The sequence below is a fragment of the Nomia melanderi genome, chromosome 1 (assembly GCF_051020985.1).
Source record: "Nomia melanderi isolate GNS246 chromosome 1, iyNomMela1, whole genome shotgun sequence".
NCBI classification, from domain to species: Eukaryota; Metazoa; Arthropoda; class Insecta; order Hymenoptera; family Halictidae; genus Nomia; species Nomia melanderi.
Genome location: NC_134999.1, coordinates 18,997,418 through 19,015,126, shown reverse-complemented (window position 1 = coordinate 19,015,126; position 17,709 = coordinate 18,997,418). Strand labels below are relative to the sequence as shown.

Genomic DNA, 17,709 nt, shown 5'->3' with positions numbered 1-17,709 from the left:
GGCGAAACACCATAGGAGAGCCAGGACAACGAAGAGTTAGAACGACAGGAGGAGGAGGTGGAGGAGGTGGAGGAGGAGGATGAGGAGGAGGAAGAGGAGGAGGAGAAGCTGAAGAGAAGACGAAGAAGGACAGAGGCGAACGATGGTGGCGGCGGTGGCGGTGGCGGCAGCAATGGTGGAGGATGGGAGATTTTACAAAAAGCCAGGCAGAGCGGCCCCTTTCGTCGCGCGGCGGCCGCTAGGTGGGCAGGGGTGGGTGGGGGAGAAACGCGGGGGCTTGGGAGAGGGCGGACGACCTCGACGATGATACGACAAAAAATCAGATGCACGGCCATTGGCTGTTCTCAATTCGAATTATTGGCTTCCCCGGTCGCCGTTCGTCAGAGCCTCCCCGACCTTCTCGATACTCTCTTTCTCTCTCTCTTTCCCCCTGTTCTCTTTTCCTCCGGCTCTCGCTCCTACCACTTTCCCGTCCGCCACCGCCGACGCTGCCGCCGCCGCTGCCGCCGCCACCGCCGACACCGCCACCGCCATCTCCTCCGTCGAGCCTCCACCTCCTCCTCCTCGTGCTGCCTCTTCCTCCACCTCTTCTCCCCTTCGGGAATGGGCGCCGGCGAGAAGGGCCGAAAAAACTTCGAAAAAAAATCCAATTTCGTTGCCATGGTGACCGGCGTGCGTTGACTTTGATAAAGATCCCCCGAACGAGCCACCTCCGCTTCTCTCTCTGTGCGCACCTCCTCCGCCTCGTTTCTCCGTTCCTCTTGATCCTCCACCTCTTCTTCTCCTCCACCTCCTCGTCCTGCTCCTACTGCCGCGGCGGCTCCGCATCTCATCCTTCTTTCTCCGCCACCTCCTCCGCCTCCTCCGCCTCTTGGCTGGCTGGTACCCTTCGCCACGACGCCCCGTCGCTTTCGCAGTTCCTCCGATTGTACGCACGCTCTTTTCTCTTCCGCGGCCGCTGCCTCGGCCGTGTTTTGTGTGGGTGAGAAAGCGCTCGCGAGCACCCGCCACCGCCACCGCCACCGCCGCCGCCGCCGCCGCCGCCGTTTCGTACACCGGCGTTACTCGAGACGAACGGCAGCGGCGGTGGAGGTAACCGGGGGATTTCAGCCGCTCGGGGTAAGGGTTGCGAGCGGTTTTCGGTTGACCCATATCAAGGGGGCGGCGCGGGGGAGCCGGGGAGACGCCTCCGGACGTTCCGGCGGCCGGACTCGTTGAGTGGTTTGTTTGTTTCTACGGGCATCGGCTATTGGGGAAAAAAATTTTATTTATGCGCCGCAGGGAGAGGGAATTGGTACCGGCGAGAAGACGCGGTGGACCGTTTCCCCCTCGCCCTCTGTTCCTCTCCTCCTGTTCCTCCTCCGGCGAGGTCGTATGCCCCCGCGATGGATATAAACGACGACGCGGCCATTTCGAAGAAAAATACCCGCGGTCCCGTGTCGCGCCGGACCATAACGGCGACGCCTATGTCTAGCCGGGACAGTGTTGTATCACGAGATACGGTATAAATTGCTTCCCCTCCCCCCTCCTCCTCCGACGCCGCGGCACCGCGCGCGATGCACATTGTCCCGGGAAATACTGTTACTCTCCCGGGACTTTCGAATCTCTTTCAGACGCTTAGTCACGCCGGACGCTTTAAAATGTGACGCTTATTGAGCCGATCGGCCGCACTTAATGCCCCGCGCGCGGGATTGGCAACGTTATCGCCCTGGCTGACGGACAGCGACGCCTATGGCGGACCCCCGCAACACATCGCATTCCGAGATAATATAAATCGTACCTACGATACGCGTTATGCTGGACGGGCCGCGCGCTACTCGACCGAGTCAAATGTACTGCAGACTCTTCAGACGTCTGCCGCGCTGCGTAACGGGTGCTCGAAAAGTTGCCGAACCCCTCGCGGAACTTCGTCAGCCTAGTTAATCGCGGTGGACGCGTTATTAATAGTGGACCGAGCGGTCGGCACGGTATATTTAGACTTTTGTAGACGCGTTTGGGAAAGAAGCATCGAGCGAATGCTTTTTTCCCTTCCTCTCTCCCCCCTTCGTCGAGTCGTCTTGCATTTCGCCGGTGCTGTTTGCTTTGATACCTTATGAATGAAGCTGCACGGCACAGTTATTAGGTTGACGCGAACGTAATTGCGGTCTTTGTCGATTTAAAGTCTGCGTAACTGCGTTTGGGCTTGATGCGTCCCGTGCCAAGAGCATAAAAGTAGTTTTTATGTACTTTTAAATCGAAATACAAGAATCCTCGCCGGCCGTTAAGCAAGATTTATAGATGGGAGATGCGGCGCCGATGCCTTAAGACACTGGATACCACCCCGGCGACAACAATTCCGTTAAAACGCAATCTAAAGCGGCGCTTTAAGCATCGGTCGAGATAAACAGCTCTATAAGCGACGTCGCGCCCGTCTACCAAAGCGCATCAAAGGGACGGTGCTTCTAAAAAAACTCTCAAAGATGCAAGAGGAAGCTTTACGTAACACGATGTCGCGGATGACTCATTCGGTGAACTTTCTAAACCGGCGTCGCTTAATCTTCTGTTTACCGCGCACCCCCTTTAACCCGATCATTGCAGCGGTGATCACCGATGACCAAAGCTTTCGAATTGCTTAACCCTTTACACTCGAGAGGTGACTCTCACTCACCATTTGATTTCACACAGTGAACTATAAAATTCCATATTTAATATTATACTCAGTATAACGTATCAATTTGAGAAATATTAAAATAAAATAGCTTTCTTAGGTTTTTATCCCATCGTCAAACATTAAAATATTTCTAGTGAAAAACTACCGAGTGCAAAGGGTTAAAGAATATCCACTAACGTAAGCAACTGAACAACGATATACCGTACTCACTATGTTACCAAATCATCGATATTTCACGCTTGCCTATGAAAGAACAAATAGCATTGACTGCACAAAACGTTCATAGTTCCCCTAGCAGTGGACATCTGGGATAATTTTCGGCACCAATCGTCCTTTCGACGAACAGCAACAATTGGCAACGATTCCGACGCCTATGGGCGATCACGTAACGAGCCCCGTGCAGAAATCAAAGTTGCTCGGGTTCCTCGTCTCCGCGGCGGCCCTCTCGCGGATGGGAAACGATCGCGAGCCACGCCGGCAGATGCGTCTTCCTAATGCACGAGCCCGTGCATGCATCCGCGGGCTCGTATGCGTTCCGAGGCTTCGCCGGTGTGTATTCTCGAGGCGGCGTGGGCGTGCGATGCTGTCGAGAGGGATGAGGAGTGAAAGGGTGGTCAGAGGGAGGACGGGGAGCGGCGGCGGGGCCGAGGAGAGAGGTCTAGCTCTCTTGCTCTCCCGCCTGAATGTCGGCGCGGGTCTGATTTTTATTTCGGAAAACTTTTTTAATAAAAAAGTTAGCCGCGCCACCCCAAGCCACACAAGCAGACCTGGGGCTCTCGGTTATACGGCCAGGTGTATTCTATATAGGATCGAGGTAGCGCCGGAGAAAAAGGGGCAGGGGGGAGAAGAAGGATGGAGGTAGCGACCTAGCCACGGGACCTCGCATTAAAAGTTTCGCCGGCGCTCACGATATTTCATAACTTTCTTGTATTTCGAAAAACGTGCGGCGAACGGCCGCGTATACCTAACCCGGCCTCGGAACCTGCCCGCCCGAGCGGGTTGTAACTCGTGCGCGCGAGGAGCACAACTTGCGCGCAGCGCAGCTCGTTGTAAACTATGCGAACGAACGGAAAAGAGCAAGAAGGTTTGCGCATCTCTGCTGAGCTCTCTTCTTGGGCTTATAGCGTGAGCAATGGAGACGCGAGAGTCGGTGGTAGCTGTGTTAGGTGTAACCGAGAGTACTCTCGTTGGACGGTCCGTAGTTACCGAAGTGAACGACCGATTTAATCTTGATTATCCACGCGTTCTACGCAACTGTGATCCCCCGTTTCCGTTCGCGAAAAGTTCCGAAGCTCGTAGTGGGAATCGGGATGCAACGAACGAGGATTCAGAGCAATAAAAGGGATTCTACTTGTATACCCATTCCTCGCTGGAGATCCTACTTCGCGCCTGCGATCTATCCCCTCTTGATCCCGCTCATCCCCACTATCTATCGAAGCTACGCGACCCTTTCCCTTGGCTCGCGGCAGGCCTCCGGGTCCTTTGTTTCTCCTTCTCGCGGAGTTCTCTCCCCTTTATTGTGTTTCCTTTGCTTCCGACCGGTCGTTTCTTCTTCTTTCGCCGCGCCGCAGCCGAGCCACGCTGACGCGATCGGTCGTTCCCTTCGGGAAACGTGCTGGAATCTCGTTTACGATCGCGCGGAATAATCATAAACGGGGCCCGCGGTCCCCATCCCGTGCCGCGGGGTTGCCGAACGTTTCTTTTCTATTCAGGATTCCCCGCGAATTGTTCCGCGCAACCTGGATAGCCGATCCCCGCTGATCGGCGTACTTCATTATATAATTTCTTGCGCGCGATTATGAAAACCGATGAAAAAGCGCCGGCGCTGCTCGGGGCCTGCAAGTTTAATTATCCGATTAAAAGTTTCTATTAGACGACGGCATTCGCGAGCACATGCGCCGCGACGAAGTTTCCCCGTGGAGAACTTCGTCCCGCCGACGGCCGTCTTTTTTCGTCGACTGTCGAAACCCAATGGTATTCTTTCGTTAACGAGACCTATAAACATCAGCGGAATCGTTGGATTGCCGGCGTAAACACTAATTAATCGAAACGTTAGCGGTGTCTTTGAAAAAAAACAATATCTCAGATGTATAAGAAAACGCATCGAAAGAAAACGATTTTCCTCGGAACAATGGAAAAAGATAGTTTCGTGACTGCGATCGTTCTAATCACTGAATGACTCATACATGAAACTGTCGGGTTCAGTCGCGTCATGATACTTTGTACGTACGTCGTATCGATAGTCACCGGGTTATGCAACGACACGAATAGCGTGCAAGAAGTATCGGGACGCTGTGATTTATTTGCGACAAGAAATGTATATCGTCGCCATGATGCAACCGTTCCATCGGCAGGAATTCAGTTACCGAAGTTCGTTTAGCGAAGCTCACACCGAGTACGGGACGATCCCGAGAAGTCCTCTACCTCGCGAGCAAGACGATCTAATTCAGCGAAATGACGCGACCGCGAGCGTCTGACCGGCACGGAGCGGCCGAGTGCAGTGACAGCTGCATACAACCAGCTCTCCCCGTATTCTCATCAGTTGTGTTAAGATGCTCTTAACATTGATGGTGCTCGTGTCCGCGAGTTTCTGCCCGGTCATTCGCATTCGCGTAGCAGGAAAATAAATTGCCCGGCGAATCTTGATTCGCTCGTCTATAGAGGCGGGTTCGGACAATGCTCTCTGTTTCTTTATTTCACTTTCTCTCTCTCTTTCTCTCGCCCTCCCTCTCTTTCTTTCCCTCCCCCGTTCTCTGTCTCTCTCGTGTCATGCGAAATTTGCCTTAATTGAAAGCACCGCACAACCCGCGGCCGTTTCGCGCGAATCCGGTGCATAGCGCAGGTTTCATACGCAGCTGTAGCTGGCAGCGTGTCGTTTGCGCATACATAGCACGCAACGCGTTCGAGCCGGGAATTTTCAAATTCTTCCCAGCAAAAACACCGTGAACATCCTACGGGAAACGCTCGTTGCGCATTTCCTCTCGGAGCATCGTTATAAAACCGTTCTAACGTCCGTTGACTGTAGATTCCACGTCGCAATTTAGATCACATCGCGGCGGAATCCACGATCCACGCAAATTGCCCCGATACTTTCTCGATATTTCAGCCGGTTAACGGAAAACCGTTAACACCGGCCGTCCCGTGCATCAAGTATCGAATTTTTCCCGGCAACCGTTCATTCCCGTAACGAGATACCGATTGTTAATTCCGAAATCGGATCACGGGTAATCTTATTCGCCGGGATAAATCGTCCCGGGAGAACTTAGCGACTGTTCTCGCGGATCGCTGGCAGGAGGTTTCTTGATCGAAGTTTTCCCGTTCCCAGAGAAAAAAAGAGTACCGCCAAGAGAAAGAGGGAGGGAGGAAGAAAAAAAGGAGGAAACGGTTCGAATTCCAGTGCCGTAGGCTTCCTCCGTGCTTTTCTAACGCGTCTCCGTTTTCTTTTTAACGGATCTTTTTAACCTTTTTCCCGGCCAGCCGGCGTCCCGAGAAAGCTGCATACCCTTGCGCGCTCTCCGGTCTCTCGTCCCTTTTTTCCCGTGTCCCGGGCATTCGATTAAAGTTCGATGCGAAGTCACGGGGTGCCGATGAATCCTCCGGCCTCTCGGTTCGCGTGTGTTTCACGGCCGGCGTGTCTCACCCCTCTCGATTTCGATGCGTCTACCTGTGGACTACGCTCTCGTCTTTCCCTTTTTTTGCGATACCGCCGGCCGGCAGAAGTCATGGGAGTAAACGCGACGCCGGCGCGCGGCTCCTCCCGCGCGCCGGCCGAGTTCAGGAATTCCGCCGAACAAAAAACAGGCTACTCGCCTTCGAGCTTGGGAAAATCGGCCGTTCCACGTCCGCCAGAAACTGGATTTCGAGCTGTCGCCGGGTCGCCGCGCTCGAGGGCCGGCCGACAGTCCCTTTTCGATCCGGCGACTTTCGGCCGAGATTCGACACCCCGTTACTTTTTCGAGGATCGAAATCGGCGGAACGGCTGCCACGGGGAACGACGGTATAACGAGTCGTGTCGGCGTCGCGAGGGGAAGGTTTACGCGGCCGGGGAAAAAGGATATAGGAAAGGGGCAGTTGCCGGACAATTTGTAGCTTCCCCTTTATGTCAATATTTCTAACGAGGGAAGTCGGGCAAGTCACACGTGGTTGATTCTCATGGGTTTTTAGACTGATAGGCTCCGTGTAATATATATCATTATACCGTGTGTCTACAATTGCGCAGCTCGAAACGGTAAAAACGAGGGTAGAAACGAGGGTTCGGTACGTCGCTCGGTTTCGAGTTCGACGTTTCAAAACTGGTAGCGCACCGGAGTTCTTAGAGTAGCTTCGAAAACCGATCCGACCCGTATTGCAATAAACTAAAAGCGTTTCTGTAATCAAGGAGGAGGCCCGTGCAATTCCTCGAGAATATTCGCTACAACAATAACCAGACTTCCATTTAGCATTTTCTGACTGGCAGAGCCGACGGTATGCCTCCGCCCCTCAGAATTTCTACGGTTCGAGAATTACGGCTCACTTAAGCCCCGACAGTTGGTCACGATTCACACAAATATGAATTATAAACGAGGCACGAGTTAATTCGCCCCAGCGGTGCGGCGGTTCCATCGAACCGGGCGCTCGCGTATTTATTTCCAGGAAACCCGTTATCGAACCTAAGCTGAATATTACGGGCTCGGTGAAATCCGATCGGAATTGCAACATCGGCCCGGCCGCGCGCCCGCCCGCCCGCCCGCACGCCTGGCCGTCCGCCGTTTCCCGAATCGAGCAACCGAACGGCTCGGCGCGGCGCGGCGCAGCTCGCGCTCCTTGCATCCGCGCGATGGCTCGCGAACCCGATGGAAACGCGTTAAAAAGACGAAGAAGGGGAACAGAGGGAAGGAAAAAGTGTAAAAAAGTGGCGCGAGTATCGACCGCGGGAAAATTGGAGCTAAAAAGCCGCGGTGTGCCCTGAACTCTCTGTCTCTCCCTCTTCTCTTTCTCCCTCTACCTCTCTTCGTTCCTCCTCCTCCTCCTCCTCCTCCTCCTCCTCCTCCTGCTGCTCCTCCTCCTCCTTCTCCTTCCTCCGCTCGGCCCGTCTCGCTCGCTCCGCCGTTCCTTTTGCTTCCACGCGTGTTAGGAAGCTAACGGAAGTTTTTCTACCCGGTCGCGTTGCGTATGAGTTAACGGTGAAGTTGTAACGCGTCCTCTTATCGTAACAGATTTATCGATTCAGCCGCGTTCACGTGCACCGTACAGTTTTTGCGCCGCGATTCCCGGGAACGCGGTTAGCCGGCGTCCGGTGAATTTACAATCGGCCGGTCGCCTCTTTAAAAAGGCAAACTTCCAATTTGTTCGCGGGTATTAGAATTATAAACAACGGCCAGCGCGTGATCTAGTAATTACGTCGTCGCGGGCAATTTGCCTCGGCCGGGCGTTTCCAAGTATCCACGCATCGTGGCTCGGTCGCGAGCCGCAACAAAGTTGCACGCCTCGATCCTCGGCCGCGTCGACATTACCGCGTGCCCGTCGCGAAATCTCGCGCGCGACAATGAAACGTTCGACGTGGGCGTCTCGATCGCGATCCGCAGCTTCGTTTCACGCCCCGATCTTCGGTTACGCCGCGATCACGCGATTTTCTTCTCGATATCCCGCGCTGAACGCGCGAAAGTGAAACGCGGAACATAGAGACGCTGCTCGGCCACGATTTGCAACTTTGTCGCACGTGTCTATACTCGGTTGCGCTGAAGTCGAGTCGCTTTCGTCTCAAAATTCTTGCGCCGAACGCGCAAAAGTGAAAGTGGATCGTAGAAACCTGGCTCGATCGCGAGGCGCAACTTTGTTGCATACTTTGAACCCCGGCTGCGTTCGGATCGACCTTCTCCGCATCGGAATCTTGCGGCGAATGCGCCAATGTAAACCGTAGAACGATACTTCTCGAACCGTAGACTGAAACGCCTTCGAATCGATAAAAGACAGCCCTAAACCCGGAGAACGGGGCCGTATCGAGGTCATTTACGACTGTACTACTTTTTTCTCCTCTTGTAGTCGCGCCGCACGGGAAAATCGTCGCGATGTGTTGCACATCCTGCCTCGTTTCCACCCTCGATCGCGCGCTTGCTTACATGCTTCCGTCCTTGTGCATAGCTGTTGCTGCTGTTCCTCCCCCGATCGTCTCGCTGCGGTCGCCCAAGGGAGACGAACGGCACGACGAAGAGGAACATGACCTCGATGCGTGTGCGCCGCGCCGTTCCGGGGTTGGGCTGATCTCTCGAGCACTCTAGAAAACCGAGCGGAATAAAGTTTCTGGTCGTTTCTTTAATTACTCCATTGGAAGCAATGAGTTCCAGCTGAGAGCCGGAGCCGAGTAACCGAGTCAAAGCGCCTCGTCGCGACGCTGCCGAGGATGACACTGGTTGATGAACGATGTCAAGTAAATAATAACACCGAGCCGCAACGGGAAAGAAAATATTTGCCCGATAATTGTGGAGTGGACGGACCGTCAAGGATTTCGGTTCGCAACTGGGCCAAATCGCCGGGCAACTGTTTTTCCGACGATCCGCGACAGACGGAACCGGTCGAATCTGCGCCGTGTCGACATTGTATTTAATAAGGTAAAATCTTCCGTGGGATAAGATCGCGGCGATAAAAGAGTTGCATCGATTACGGCTGGAAATAAAGGCTCTAATGCCGGTAAAAAGCAAGTCTGCATGACATTACACGGTACGCTGCAGGCTCATTCATTAATAAATTATTCAGGAATGGACACTGAATGGCAGCTTCTGATGCAGATCGCCTCTATCGCAGATCTAAATTCGACCCATTTAAATCTTAATGAAGATCCAGCGTAGAAAACATCAGAAAGTAAAAACATCGATCACCGGAGAAAAATGGTCACCCGGGCAGGTTCTTGTAACATTAATTGGATCAATGTTGCCGACTCAGGCCTGACCGTACACTGTTCAAATGTACTTAATCATGTAAACCGATCACCATTTACATCCCGTACGTTCGCAAGAGTCGTTCTGCCCAACGGCAAACTCTCCGATGTCAGCCTTAACGCGCACGCGAACGTGAAATATCTCACGTGAAACACTCTGGCCGATATGAATCATGAATTCTACGTATTTCGCATTGTACCGGAAGAACCATCCTTTGATACCCGTAAGATCGATCGGGGTCCTGGAAGCCTAGAATATTTAGAGTATTCGCGTAACACAGAGACCCGAGGAGAGCTCCTCGAGGAATGGAACAGAGGAGACGAGGAAGAAGTATCAGCGACGAAGGATGAGAGGAGGTGGAAGCGGAAAGCTGCTGAAGGTTGCGAAGAGACCAGGCCCGGAGCGCGATCGTGCAGAAGAGAGCGCGCGCGGTAGCGGCCGTGCACGGTACGATCCGTCCAGTTAGGACAGGTCATGTCACGGCACGCTCGAGGATTCATGCCTCCTTTGGGCGAGTTACCGGGCGCTTTTCAAGTGGATCTCGTTCGCAGCCGTCGCGACGAGTGGGCTCGGCGAGCCTCGAAAGTCGTGGAATCCCGTGGACAAAGAGCGGCGGCGGCGGCGGCGCTCGCGCGAGCACGCCCTCTCCGCCTCCTCAGCCGCCCTTCGTCTCTTTCTCGCCTGTTCTCTTTTTTGCGCCGGCCTTTTTCCCCTTCGGGTACAGGGCGGCTTGGCTCGGCTCGCCTCGACTCGGCGACGGGGATCGGGAGAGAGAGAGAGGAGAGGCCGAGAGAGAAAGGAATCCGTAAAAAGAGAGGAATGCGACACAGGGTGGCCGTACGTCATGCTGTCCGCGCGCGGAGGAACGACTGGACACCCTCTGTCTCTCCGCGTCCCTCCCGCCCGCGCTTCCCGCGGGCTTCCTGTGCCCTCCCGAGAATTTCGCCGAAACGCGTTTGATCTCCGAAAACACCGGGAATCCGCGCAAAGAATCGTGAACCCGGCGAATTTTCGAGTATCCCCGCGTCTGCCGATTCACCATCGATCACGCTCGGAAGAGGGGGTTGGCTTGTTGGCTCGGAATGCGCGGGGAAAGCCTCGTTAATGGGTTTCTCATATTCATTAAACCCTTCCCTTATGACTTGTTTGACGACCAGGCCAGCGAGAGTTACTTAATTGCTAGTCTGCCAGTAGGAAAAGTCGCGTTTTTGCGGGGATTAAGTATTCATAACCTCTGCGCTGTGTTTCTCATCGGTTTATGCGAACTGAATTATCAGTCGCGCCTGTTGAAACCAAGTTGACGTCTTCGCTGAAAGTATGACCAGTTCCACGTTTAATCCGACCGATGGATTCTTGATAGCGGCATCCTGAATAGCGTAATAAATTCTCGCTCGGTTTCTGTTGGAAATTGTCGGCGAGCCCTAGCTACTAATAAGTTTACCGATCTAAGCCAACGGAAACATTGTTTTCGTCGGAAGAATCGAGTTATTTCTTGTTTAGAAGCCCAGTTTCGCAATAGCTAACTACGTATCGCTTCTCCTGGTGTGACGAACTCCTATCCAATATCCGGAGTAGTAGGCGAAAGCCCTAGCCGCCTACAAGTCGGGCAGAGCCAGTAGAATAGCCCGACCGGATCGGGACACAGACGAAGGATCCCTGTCTCTTTTTTCGGCGCGAAGAGAGGGAGAGCGTCCACGTACCGCTGTCTTCTGACCCGGATACTTTCGAGGAATGGTATCACGTGTCCGGGGCGAAGGATCGAAGAAGTGAAAGGACGCGATTCGCGAGCGATACACTTAGCAGGACGATCGTGAAATAATTAGGGTATAATTACCGGCCGTTGAATGCCTGCGAGGTTAGCTCGATCTCATGCACCGTGAATCCCATAGAGGGCTATCTACGGATGGGATCGCGGATGGTACCAACGTAGGTGTCCTTGAACAGGATCACGCTGGGCCTGTACCCTAGTCCGAGCGTTTCTCCGGTCGATCCTCTTATATTCTGAACATTTAAGTACCCTAAGTAGCAACACATCGTGTCTCGCGTACGAGCAAGAAACAACGATCAGCAAAAGAGTTAACCAAAGCGAGAAGAAGAGAAAGAACTCAAGCGAATACCGCAGGAAGCACGCCAAACACCCGACCAGCCAGCCAGCCAGCCAGCCAGTCAGCCAAATCACAAGCGGCAAAAGCGTGTAGCTCAAGCCGTGTGGTGTCTCGGGGCGCGAGATATTCGGATAACGCATTAAACACCGTTTCTCCCCGAAAGCGATACACCAAACGAGACAAGGAGAGAGAGTGGTAGTCACCGGGCTGCCAGAGGGAAAAGGTACATCAGAGGGGGCGGAAGGTGAAACTGCCTTCCACCCAGTATCGTTACCACGACGAGGAACGCAACGAGCGAGCGGTCGTTCACGTCGGCCCGACGTCGTCGTCGTCGTCGTCGTCGTCCTCGTTGTTGTTGTTGTCGTACACGCTCACACGTACAGGTCTCTCGGGCAGGGCGTTGTGTCGAGGTGCTCGGCAAATGATAGCGACGCGGGGCGGAGGGGGCGAGCGGGTGCACGGAAAACCGAGAGGGGAGGGTGTGCCGCGACGATCGCATTGTCCGTACCTGTGTACATGCGCGAATATCCGTGTATATTCTCTCTCGTGCACGTCGTCATCGCTGTGCGCGCACGCCCGCGCGCGCGGCAAACACCACGAGGAAGAGGGCAGCCTAGGACGGTCGCGGGAATCGGGGCGGGGGGATGGTCGGGCTGGCGGACGGGCGAGAGAAGCCGTGGAGAAACGGATGGGACGGGCGCGGATGGAGAAGGGTGAATCATGGTGGGGTGGTCTCGAAAGGGTGGAGAGAGAGTGGGCGCGCGCGCGGGGTGTCTCTTTTGAGCCGCTGAACTTTGCCAAGTTCGAAACCGTTCGAGGCCGTGGCGGCGACTCACCCTCTGACGTGCATTCGGCTTCCACCCTCCTTCTTCCACCCCACCATTTTCCAGCCTATCTCCTCTCTGTCTGTCTCGCGCGCTACTCCCCTATCGCTGGCTGGCTATACACACCGAGACTCGTCTCTTTCTCTGTTTTCTCTTCTCCGATCTCCGTTCCTCGTATCTCTCTGTCTCTTTCTCTCTCGGTCTCTCTCTCCCTCTGTCTCTCTCTTGCTCCCTCCCCGCGACAGCGTCCTCCTTCTCCCTCCTTCTATCCGGGCCCGGTTGTTCCTCTCTGTTCCTACTTCCCGGCGAATCGTCCCCTACCACGAGCCTAGCCGGCGCTTCGCCGTACCCTCTCAGCCGTCGTGGTATTATGGAAATTTTGAACCAATTCGAAAATCAATAGTCCCTGCCAGGAAGCCTCGAGGCGAGCCTACGTTGCACAGCACCGACGCTGCTACCCGAGAATGTATTCAGGGACCGACGCCGCCGCCGCCACCGCCGCCGCTACAGTGTATTTTACGAGCGTGCACTCGCGTGTGCTCGACTACGATCGGAGAAAGAGGGTGGTCGACATTTTGGTACCCGTTTTCTATTGCTTAGTGCCCGCGGTATCCTAGTTCCTATTGTCGGCGGAGGGAACGCTTGAAAGGCAATTTTCGTTTACCTTTGAAAGCCTGGAGGAGGGAAGGAGTGTGTGTGTCAGAGAGAGAGAGAGAGAGAGAGAGAGAGAGAGAGAGAGAGAGAGAGGGAGAGAGAGAGAGAGTAAGAGAGAGAGTGAGGGAGCGACGAGGGAAAAAGAGAAAGAGAGACCGAGGCGAAGAGAACGCACCGGGTCAAAATCTTGGCAACGTTGGAGGCTTTTTCATTTGATGTGCATCGGATTCCGGGACGCTTGGAATCGCTTCGGTTCCCATGAGCCTCCGCGGCGGTCCGAGGTAAAGGGATAGGAGAGAAGGAGGCTAGGCGGGGCGGCCAACGGGACGGGGGCCCTAGTGGGGAGAGCTTTTTTCGTTTTACAAACTGGTTCAATTTTTTCTCAAAAAGCGGGTGAACACCGCGGAAACCGGTTGTGTCTACGCCGACTCTCGGGACGCGAACGAAGCGGACGGGGGGAGCGGCGGCGGAGGGTGGGAGGCGTCGGAGAGGAACGGTCGTCTTCTCTTCTCTTCCCTTTCCGTTCTCTGCTCTTCTCTTCTCTTCTCTTCGGTTCGGTTCTCTCCGGGTCCTGGGCGCTCTTCTGAGGCCAGGCTCGTGTAGAGCGCGCCAGCCCCCGGTTCAACCAAGGTATCCTTCTTCTTCTTAATTGAACCAACTGATCCCATTGTCCGAGAGGGGCAGGCGAAGGGGCACGCTTCCAGCCGAAAATCCAATTCTCCGGTTTCCGGAGAGGAACTTTCGCCGACATGCCCGATGAGCACGTAATCGCGTCGAGAGTTTCTCTCCGCGACTAATCTCCCTCGAAGTTAGCTTTATCCTCCGTCGAGGATCCTCGAGGACTGGCCAACGATGTAGCTATTTTAGAGGCGCGTCGCTGTCATCTTCGAAATGCCGAAGAATAACTGGAAAGGACTGTGTTTCATGAATTTCGCGTCAGCTTGACATCGTTATCATAATAACGGCGAAGCTTTAAGACGATTTGGAAAAGGCTTTTGTGCATGACACACTTTCAACCCCCACCCCACCCCCCCTGTCGTCCCGTTCGTGCATCAACCATTCGCGAAACCTACTCTGGAGAAGCCAACGCGAAGTAGGTTTCCATTAGCAACGACGTATTATTATTTACCAGGCACGCTCCAAGAATCCAGAAGTCTCTTTTCAGTGGCGTAAGCCTCGCGTCACGGGTCCACGGTCGTCAAAGACGAGCCTCGGGATCCGGAAGAGAGATCTCGTCGCCGAGCCTGGCCCACTCGACGCTTCACTTTAATCGTCGACGATGCCTCGAAAATATACTCTCGGAAATGAAAATTCAAATCGGAATTAACGTCGTGCCACGGAACTATATCCTCTAACTGCATCTTCTCGAATAGCTTAACCGTCTTGCAAGACAAATCTCGGTCGTCCTTGCTTCCTATCCTTTAAAGATCGGTCTCGCTCCGGGATCGTTCAATTTATAGCGCGGCGGGTTATTTCCACGCCGAGGAACCGCTCGATGGTTGTCGCTTTCGCGAAATCGGACACCGAAAATATCCGTGCCCTTTCGGGCAAATCCGGGACAGAAGAGACGTGTCCTCGGAAGTCGGCTCTCTCATCCTCCGATTCGTAAAACGGAATCGGATTCTAAAATAAAGATCGCCGCTTTTCCGATACGATAATCGCGTCAGCGGCATTTCAAGAGACGCGGTTCGAATTACGGCTACGTATTAAAAGACGCCGGACTTAGCCAGGCCAGAGGAACCACTTGTAGCTTCCACGCGTTGCCTCGTCTCACCCCCAACCCTCTTTCCGTCTCTTTCTCTCTTTCCCGCGATCCAGCTCTCGTAATCTCGGAAATCGAGATCACCGGTGAACACACCGGTGGTAAAGGAAAATATCGATCGGAACGTGTTGCGTTGCCGAGAAACGGATCGCCCCGAGATCCGAACGCTGGTTGGCCTAGAATGGAGGAAGTCCCGCTCGGGAGCCGCGTTCCGCGAGCTTCTCGATTGTTCTTCTTCTTCTCGGCCGCCGCGGACGTTTCTCCTCGCGCGATACTCTGCTTCGCGTCTTCCCGGAATCTATCGCCCGGGTCCCCGTTCGTCGATAGTTTTGCTCGCGGACGTTTCTCTCGTCTCTCCTACGCGAGAAATTTCCAAGGACGCTTTTCTGGAAAACTGTGTCGCCTCGCGCGCGTCGCCGAGACGCTCCGCGCTTAAAGGTTATCGTCGATGTTACGTATTTCTCGGCGGGCCGCGCACGATAAGGTCCGCCTTCTGACATTACGATCCTTTCGAAAATACGAGCAGTCGTCGCTGCGCGGCTGCCGGCGCGTGTTTCGGTCGCATTCCTCGCTTTCTTCGTTTTGCCTCTTCCGATTAACGCTCAAACCTGTTTTCTTTCTCGGGAAGCGGAAGTAGATAGTTCGAGGTATACGTAAGCGGTGATGAGATTGAAATGCAGTGATTTGCGACGGGACAGTGAATTGGGGGACTCGAAATAAAAGGCCGTCCGTACGGGGACAGTTTTTGCTCGAGAAACTGGATTCGGAGGTGGAAACGATACGAAGACGTTCGCGGCAAGTGGAAATGGTAAGCACTGAACGGACGCGATAGGTAACTTTCAGTTAGCAGCTCGTTTGTCCGAGGAATATTGAAATTTGGTTGAAATACGAGACAACCGTGCTCGAGACCAAAGATCTTGGAGGTCTTCGAACGGAGTTAGGTCATGAGGTGAACGAGTCTGTCGAAGGAAACCTTAAGCCGCGTTGCCACTTGGCGAACGCGTGTCATAGAACCCTACTGTCCTCCCGCTCGTTCATCGATTCGAGCCAGTCGCACCCTATCGTAGACTCTTCAACCCCTAACTCCATGAAAGCTAGAGTGGATACTACCAAAGCATTTCAGTGATCTCCCGATTCTTCATCGAAAACAGCGTTACCAATTTCTAAACAGTCATCCGAAAAATAACCATCAGACTATCTTACCCTCTAACTGCTATCAGTATCGAAAACAAATTTAAATATTTCAAATCCCAGAAATCTCATCGTGTTGCAAACCGTCGAACCGAAATCCCATTTCCCCAAACTCTCTACCGCACAAACGCCTGCGTTCCACGAACAACGTGCAAACCCCTCGAATCCTCGAAGTCAACCCTTCGGCAAGATTCCTGAATACCCGAAGGACGCGTCGCGGTAGCAAACGCGCGTCCGTTGTCGGAAAAGCTAATAATCAGGCGGGAACGAGCGAGCGAGAAGCGTGGAGGCGAAAAAGGAACGAAGGGAGAAAAAAAAAGTTTGTGGCGAGGTCCGGGTACGTTCCTGGCGCGGCTCACAGTGGCGTAGAGCGCTCGACGCGGGGGACCAGCGGGGAGAGTCCGGGCCAGGCCGAGCCAAGCGAACAAGCGAGCGTGCGAGCGAGCGAGCAAGCTAGCAGGAGGCACATCGCCTAGCCATCGCATCGTAAGAAACGCTCGGCGGTGGTGGTGGTTGCGGGGTGGTGGTGGTAGTTGGCGAAGGCCAGCTGGGCCGAGGAGGGGAGGGCAGTAGCAAACGGCAACGGCAACGGCAGAGCCAGCCGTCGGCCTAAGAAGGGGCTGTCAAGGGGAGGAAAAAGCCAAAAGGAGGAGGGATACACATCGAACGCGAAGCGGAGGAAAAGGAGGCAGTGGCGGCGGCGATGGCGGCCCCGCTCGTCGGGCAACAGGGGGTGGGCGAGAGAGACGGCGGGGGAGGCCAGAAGAGACACACGACTGTTCCGTGGCATTTGTAGCATTGTAGGTCGTTGCGTTTTACAACGTGACTTCTTAATTTCCGCGAGCAACCTCGGACGCCGCACAGTGGCCCCGCCGTTCGCCGCGTCCGCGAAAATCGGCCGCTTTGTGATTCTGCTGGTTCCGACGCGGTCGTGTTCCCGTATCTTCAATTGTTATCGTCCTCGGCGCGCAGTGCTCGTCGTTAGCGAACACGAGACGTACTCCTTAAGCGGCGATGAAGCGTCTACGAGGACGCTGCTGCCGCTGTTAATGGATCCGCGAGGGCTTTTTGCTCGAGCCTCCTTCGTTTTTCACGGTTCCCGACTCGATCGCGGGATCCAGCGACGGGACAAAGAGCGTAACGCGTGGTAGACACGCGTGGAAACTCGGTAATTGCGTGTTGTTGTGGGTGAGCTTGTTTCTGTACGCGGATACCCGTCCCGTGCGTGTGCTGCTGGCGTTTCTGGCTACGTGGGTGCGTGCCTCCATGCGTGCGTGCGTGCGTGCGTGCGTGCGAGCGAGCTTCCTTCCTTCTCGCCCCTCGTCCTTCGCTTCGGCGCGATCATCTGTGTCACGCCGGTGTCGGTGCTCGCGTTCCAAACATCATCGTGACGTAGGCACGCGAGAGGATGGTCAGTTTCGTGATGTAAATCCCGGCCGTGCGACGCGTCAACACGTGGAAACCTGCGACTACGTAAGTGGACGAGTTCGTTGAGCACACCGGTTCGTGCTGGCACTGTTGGAAGGGATTGCGGAGTCTTTCCACGGGAACCGTGGAATATTCTTACGTTTCGATTAATATCGCGTAAAGTAGATTTCCGTGGAATTAC

The 17,709-nt window shown here is 54.5% G+C and overlaps 1 protein-coding gene across 11 annotated transcripts in view; it reads left to right on the top strand.

Moving 5' to 3' along the window:
- The window catches only part of LOC116434089 (uncharacterized), a 109,490-nt gene that overhangs the window by 35,514 nt on the left and 56,267 nt on the right, over window positions 1-17,709 (top strand). The window contains exon 1 of one of the 11 annotated variants that reach the window (XM_076370191.1): window positions 9,221-9,237. The exons of 6 other annotated variants lie outside the window; for them this stretch is intronic. The gene's annotated coding sequence lies outside the window, so the exon portion shown is untranslated. 4 more of the 11 variants (XM_076370185.1, XM_076370182.1, XM_076370170.1 and 1 more) reach the window with 4 other exon arrangements.